Consider the following 7,194-nt stretch of genomic DNA (forward strand, 5'->3'; position numbering starts at 1 on the left):
AGTTTTTTCATTAAGTTACGTTTGTAAACAAATTTAATGTCCGTTTTCGAGTTATAATAATAAAAAATACTAAAATAAAACATATGTAAAATAAATTAGTTGGAAAAAAACAAAATATGCATTGATTTTTCATAGAAAGTTCCTGAAAATCACGCAAAATGTATATAGGACGTTCTTGCAGTCGGGCAAGTTTTTTCATCGGCGATCACCTAAGAAATGCATAAGCTTTCATGTAAATTTTTTTCACCGACATGATATTTGATGATTTTTTTAAAATAGCGTTTAAAGTTTACTGTTTTGTGTGAATTAGTACAACATTTTTGCACATATTTTACCATGTTGTATGTTGCCAAGTGAACCATGAGAAGTATAAATGCAATATAGTTACAGGTTTAGTCATATTTAAGCTCCAAACAAATTGTAAAACACAAAAATGTCCGAAACGCCAATAAAAGTGAGTTTTTAGATCATTGAACACACAAAAAACAATTTTATTAAATAAAATTATATAAGATGATAAAACCAAGGCTAAATGGCTTGTTTAGGACATTTTTGTGTTTCACAATTTGTTTGGAGCTTAAAAATTACTAAACCTGTAACTAGATTGCATTTATACTTCTCATGGTTCACTTGGCAACATACAACATGGTAAAATATGTGCAAAAATGTTGTACTAATTCACACAAAACAGTAAACTTTAAACGCTATTTAAAAAAAATCATCAAATATCATGTCGGTGAAAAAAATTTACATGAAAGCTTATGCATTTCTTAGGTGATCGCCGATGAAAAAACTTGCCCGACTGCAAGAACGTCCTATATACATTTTGCGTGATTTTCAGGAACTTTCTATGAAAAATCAATGCATATTTTGTTTTTTTCCAACTAATTTATTTTACATATGTTTTATTTTAGTATTTTTCATTATTATAACTCGAAAACGGACATTAAATTTGTTTACAAACGTAACTTAATGAAAAAACTCGATTTAGGTAGGTATTTTATAAAACGACTAATATCTCAAGAACAGTAGGCTTTGGAAATTTGACGTCTTCGACAAACTTTTTTAGCATAAATAGCCGAACAACTTTTCCGAAGACACCATATCGCTAAAATGAAAGATGGCCAAAATGGCTTATAGGACTTTTATGCGAATAACGTAAGAAAAATATGCTACCGTTCAGAATATCGACCTTGCTCATAGAAATATTTTCTCTGAAGACACCAAGTGCGTATCTCGACATCTCGACGAGCTAGAGGTTTTTTCCGTGTATTTTCAATCCTGCCCCAGCTGATTAGACCGGTCGTCCTCTATGGGCACGAAACATGGACCCTACGTGCAGAGGACCAACGCGCCCTTGGAGTTTTCGAACGGAAGGTGTTGCGTACCATCTACATGCAGAAAAATAAATTGTAAACACAATTAAATTCTAGTTCAAATCAACCGATTTTTCAGTTTACTATAGCGACAAACTGATTTCTAGTTTAAAATGAACTGTTCTAGGGTAAAAGCTCCCTTAGTGGAGGTAGTACCAATAGTGGTGGTAGTGGCAATTTAGCACTATTTCGATCAAAAAGCATGCAAATGACATTTTTAATAGATGCATCATACTCAATTGATAACATTAATTCAGTTTTGTGTTCAGGATTTGCCGAAAAACCTATTTTAAACAATTATTTTCCTTAATATTTTTGCTCTTTTGCACCTGTAGTGGTGGTAGTGTTCCTATAGTGGTGGGTCCCATATGAATTCCATGGGATGCGCCACTATAGGAACCAATGTTAAATTTTACCTCCATAATAGGAACCGTGTACGTATAGTTGGTGCAAGTGATTTATTAGCAAAATATGAAATAAACAATGGTTTTTACATTTTTCCTAGCAAATTTGAGTGGAAAACTACCGATTGACGGTTTCAGACCTTTTATTTTGTGGTATTATCAATTTTATTAAAATATTTTAGTACAACGAGCTACTAATAGCACCACTATTGGTACATTTACCCTATTGTTTGATAATACAAATATTTTCATTTGCCGAAATTTTTGATAGTTTGTTAAAACAAACAGAGATATGGTTTTATCAACATGAAATAATGGATTGATTCAAACGACTGCACTTTTGCCACTAACAAACCCGGAATGTGATTGTGTTGGTGACGGCAGCAACTGCAGCAGCTCGGAAATCTATTTTTAGACCGTCGGTAAGCGGATGGGGAGGAGACCGACAAAAAAAAAAGACAAAAAGGCGAAACCGATCAACTTTTTGTGGATGCTGTCGTGAGTACCTGCGCGTTATCCATCACGGCCAAAGCTGTACTTGGAAGTTGGCGTGATGGATTTGCTGCATCTTCTTCGTTGTGGCGATTTTGGGGTAAGCATTTTATAGATGTGTGAGTGCTTTCGGACCATGTTTATGGTTTTTATTTTGTTGAAACAAATGAAATTTTTGACATTAAATGAAATGATGGTAATCGGTTGTTTTTATCGATAAACTCTAAAAAAAAAACAATTACATATAACTTTGGAATAAGTAAATTCTCAGTTTGAAAATCAACCATGCGTTTTATTGTTTTAAACAAGCGCCATTTTTCTGCGTGTACGGCGGAGTGCAGATGGAAGACGGGACTTGGAGAAGGCGAATGAACCTCGAGCTGCATTAGCTGCTGAGAGAACCAACTATCGTCCATACCGCGAAAATCGGGAGGCTACGGTGGGCGGGTCACGTCATCAGGATGTCGGATAGCAACCCGACTAAAATGCTTCTCGAGAGTCATCCGACCGGTACAAGGAGACGTGGTGTGCAGCGAGCTAGGTGGGTCGATCAAGTGGAGGACGATTTGCGGACCCTTCGAAGAGTGCGGAACTGGAGACACACAGTCATGGACCGAGTAGAATGGAGACGACTCCTATGTACAGCACAGGAACTCAGGCTTTAGTCTGACTGGTAAGATGCAGTATGTAAGTGAAGCAAGAAAGTATCAAACTGTGGAAGTGTTTTTCGTCATTGCAAAAAATGTAATATGCAACTCGTTGCAAAACTAGATTTTTTTCAGCACTCGACGTATTTATAAATGTACGACTCGTGCTGAAAAAATCATCTTTTCGTAACTCGTTGTACAAATAACTATTAGAACCCTAAAAAATATCTCGAACGGATCGAAACGTCGGGAAAGATTTGAACAACTTGTTTTTAATTTCCACCAAGACTGCTAAACGATCTCCCAAAATTCTATAATATTATATCATAACAATCGAAACCCGATAAGTCTTAGATTCTAATAACTCACTAAAAATTCTTAAAAATTGTCAATTTATTTATATAATCATTAGTATACTAATGACATATTTCTTTGTTACATTACATTACATACATTTCATTCCTTTTCTTTTCTACGTATTTTTATATCAGTTTTCCTTATGTTATATATATCCCGGGCAATACAATTGGTACCGACTAAAACTGACGCAAAGCTCACCTTTTCATCTGTGGGGGTAATTTTTTATTAGATATTTTCTGTTTTGAGCAACACTACCAGGAATAGGGAGTTGTATCACTTGGGCATCGATTCTATTTTGGGCCCTTTTTTGCTAATAACTCCGCAAAGTGATATGAAATTGTAGAACACTAATATTCTGCCGCTCTACGCATTGTCCCATGTTTATAGAGATTCCCATACAACCCGGGGCAATTATGCGTAGAACGGCAGTTGATACAGTGTCTAATTCCATGTCATTCGTTTGGTTGAAATTTGGCTGACCTATAGCGAACAAGAGCCCAACATATAACCGCTGCCAAAATGGTTCAACTCCCCAGATACTTACCAACTTGTAATTTTACGGTCATCAGACTCAATCCTGTACACCTGCAGACATGAAGATCCAGGACTTTTAGTACGCCGGGAATGAGCATCAGATGCGCGTGCAGTGGTTGAATTATACAGGGATAGGCCATGTCGGTTTTAACACGTTTTGTGCAGCGAGTTTCACAGATGACGTTGAATCAATCTGAAGAGGAAAACGAAATTCAGTTATATCATTGCAATGCTTCGAAGGGATACTCACGCAATACAGGTTTTAGAAATTACGATTAGTGTGGGCGTTTACGAGTAGATCTTTTTATTTATTGTTGAAGCAGTCACAAGTTTTGAAACACCGAATGGCTAACTTATAATGTACTACAAAAGGACAACAACGGATGGACGACTGGATTGATAATAACATTATTTCGAACTCGTTTACCGGACACAATAGGGCCTTTGAACAAGCGAAGTCTATCGAGGCCCAAAAAAAAAAACGGAGAGAAAATTGAGAAGGTCAGTGGTCCCCAAACGTGGGTCACTTGAAAAATCAAATAAAGCAAACAACCCAAGTAACCAACCATATACATTAATAATAGGTCTCAAATCAGTATTAGAAATGCTTTTAAGTAACAATTCAACATTATGAATGGCACATATTTATGCACATTCATTCATAAATAATGACACATTATTTATGGCACATAAAATTGTTGCCAGCATTTAAAATTTTGGACATTTTTAGCACGTAGAAGCATTTTAATTGCATTATTGATGCTCATAAAACTGGATGCATACAAACAATTATTTAGCACTAAGTAGCACTGAAAACCGGGCGAAAATGACTGACGTTTGTTCTGTTGCCGAATTTCAGCACTTATAGTGCAGTAGCAGGGCTTTCATTTCTGCATAGTAATAGCACGCTATTTCGCCTTTTCTGGCATTAAATTTGTATTTAACGCAAAGATGCATAAAACGATTGCATTAAATGAGCAGATAATGCTGCAAGTTTGCCGAATTTTATTGTTAACTGGTTACTTAAGCCCGTTTGTGCTTATGAATGTTTCTTTTTCTCAGTGAATCCTAGTGGACAATTAAAGAATATCATATACCATCAAAGGTATCTCCAGGAGCTCTTTCAAGTATTTCTTTGCGATTTTTCCACATGATCCTAAGACACTTCAGTGAGATTTCCTCCAGGGATTCTCACAGAAATTCCTTCAGCAATTCTATCAGGAATTCCTACTGGTGATTCAGGAATTTATCCAGAGAATCCTTCAGAAATAAAATAAAGGAATGGATCCTTCAGGAATTCTTTCAATAATCTCTCCAGAAATTCCTCTAAATATTCCAATTCTCTAAGAATCTCTCCAAAGTTTTTTGAACAAAATCTTCTAAGAATTGCAGAGGATTTTCCTGGGAGTTCTTCTCGGTATTCTGCCCCACGATGTCATACCTGCAAAGTTGTAGTTTACAACCAACTTTTTAAATTTGGGGGATTGCCACAAAAAAAATCTTCTAGGAACTTCATTAGGGCCACCAATAACTGCAGAATCTCTTCTAGTGAATCATTCAGAAACTACTCCAGGGACTCATTCGGGAATCTATTTTAATCTGTTGTGTCTGGTGAGTGCGTAAAAAAGGTTGGTAAAGAGCGTTCCGATTTTCCAGTGAGATTGGCAGTTATCCAGTGCCTTCTGACAGTTGTTGCTAGAGGGGATTTTTTTTTAAATTATTTTTCATAGGTGGGGTTCACACATGAACAAAAACTAAATTGAAAAAAATCAGGGTCGCTTAATTTTCCGGAAAATTCCAATGGAAAACAAACATTTTCCACCGACACCATATACTTTGAAAAATCATAACTCAAGAACGAAGCATCGTATACATTTTTTTGTGAAATCATAAGCAAATTTTCTCAGCAATTCAAACAAAAATACAAAATCAAAATTGTTATCCACACAATTTTCTACTGTTGAGGAAAATCGGTTGGAAAAGTCGGAAAAACTCCCAAAACATTTTTTTTTCAAAGGAAATTTTATAAGTTATATTCTGTAAAATTATCAAGATGTGTTTTTTTTTCGTTCCTGTGTTATGACAAATTTTGTGGAAATTGTCCAGATGTGCTATATGATCAATTTTTAAATTTTTCTTTGAAAAATCATAACTTAGGAACGAAGCATCGTAGACACAATGTTTATTGGAAGTTCTAATAATAATTTGCCAAGATTTTGTAGAGATTAATAAACATAATGATATTCCCAAGATGGGTCAAAATACATGCCCTGGGCCAAAATACGTCTACTGCCCTGTAGGTCGAGCACAAAATCGATTTTTTTTAAATTCTTTTATCTTAAATATGGATTCTTAAAAATGCTGTGTCAAATTTTCATAGATATCCAAGCAGTACGAAAAAAGGTATAGCATTTTGCACCTCGCTCCCTTACGGGCGCGTAGTGCAAACTTGAAACTTTCAACGCGATTATCTCGGAATTATGGCACGGTAAAGGCTGGATATGCTGCGCAAGATCCCATTGTGATCCACTAGCCTCTGCCCGGCAACTCCTATCCCTACCTCCACGCGGTACCGGCCGGAAACTATGAGCAACCTTAGGGAAGATCGGGTAACCAACCCCGGTGGGAACTTTGGTCGTAGGCTGACAGCGAAGGGGGGGGGGGGTTTGCTTCGGCAAACCTGAGCGTCTGTTCTCTAGGAGGAGCGGCTCACAACAGCGTCTGATCCCCATGTTAGGGGCGGCTGATCTACGTCAGAGTGTCAGGGAAGAACTCTAAGCTCAACTGTGCACTATGGTCCCCCGGAATGTAGGGGGTTGGTGTCAGGCCCTACGAGCCAGCCGTAAAAACCCATTGTAACGGAAAATCAGCAACAGAATAATACGAACCGAGATCAACGGCAACGACCCCAGCGAACAAAAAGGACTTGCGATTAGAAACTCGGTACGTGGAACTGTCGATCTCTCTACTTTATTGGGAGCACCCGCATACTCGCCGATCTACTGAAGGACCGCGGGTTCGGCATCGTAGCGCTCTGAGACGAGACCGGACAACTGGCTTCTTATTGTTCTTCTTTTCTTCCAATATGTTTGTTGTTTATTTTGGTTTCGCTACGATCCACACAGGCGTAAATGGGCCAAATTCCTGGCCATAAGTCGAAAAACTTTTTTCAGGGTTTTCTAGAGTCTAATATTTTTTAAAGATAAATGAAGTAATGCTTCATCATGTGGCAATCAATAAAATACTTTGGGATGCATATTTTTTTAAGAATAAATGCCGAAATTTGACGATTTTCTCTACTGTTTTTTTCATTTGCATCATAACTCATCGGAAGAACTTCAATCATCGAATTATTGACAATTTGAGAAAAATAACTGAGTA

General features: G+C 36.9%; 1 long non-coding RNA gene across 1 annotated transcript; it reads right to left on the minus strand.

Annotated features, from left to right (window-relative positions):
- Positions 1-3,294: 3,294 nt before the first annotated feature.
- LOC115258705 (uncharacterized) lies at positions 3,295-4,170 on the minus strand. The gene is made up of 3 exons (XR_003893774.2): positions 4,064-4,170; positions 3,824-4,006; positions 3,295-3,485 (listed from the first exon to the last, which is right to left on the minus strand). It is a non-coding gene; the product is annotated as an uncharacterized LOC115258705 (long non-coding RNA).
- Between the last annotated feature and the right edge of the window lie 3,024 nt (positions 4,171-7,194).

Source organism: Aedes albopictus, chromosome 2 (assembly GCF_035046485.1).
Source record: "Aedes albopictus strain Foshan chromosome 2, AalbF5, whole genome shotgun sequence".
In the NCBI taxonomy this organism is placed as follows: Eukaryota; Metazoa; Arthropoda; class Insecta; order Diptera; family Culicidae; genus Aedes; species Aedes albopictus.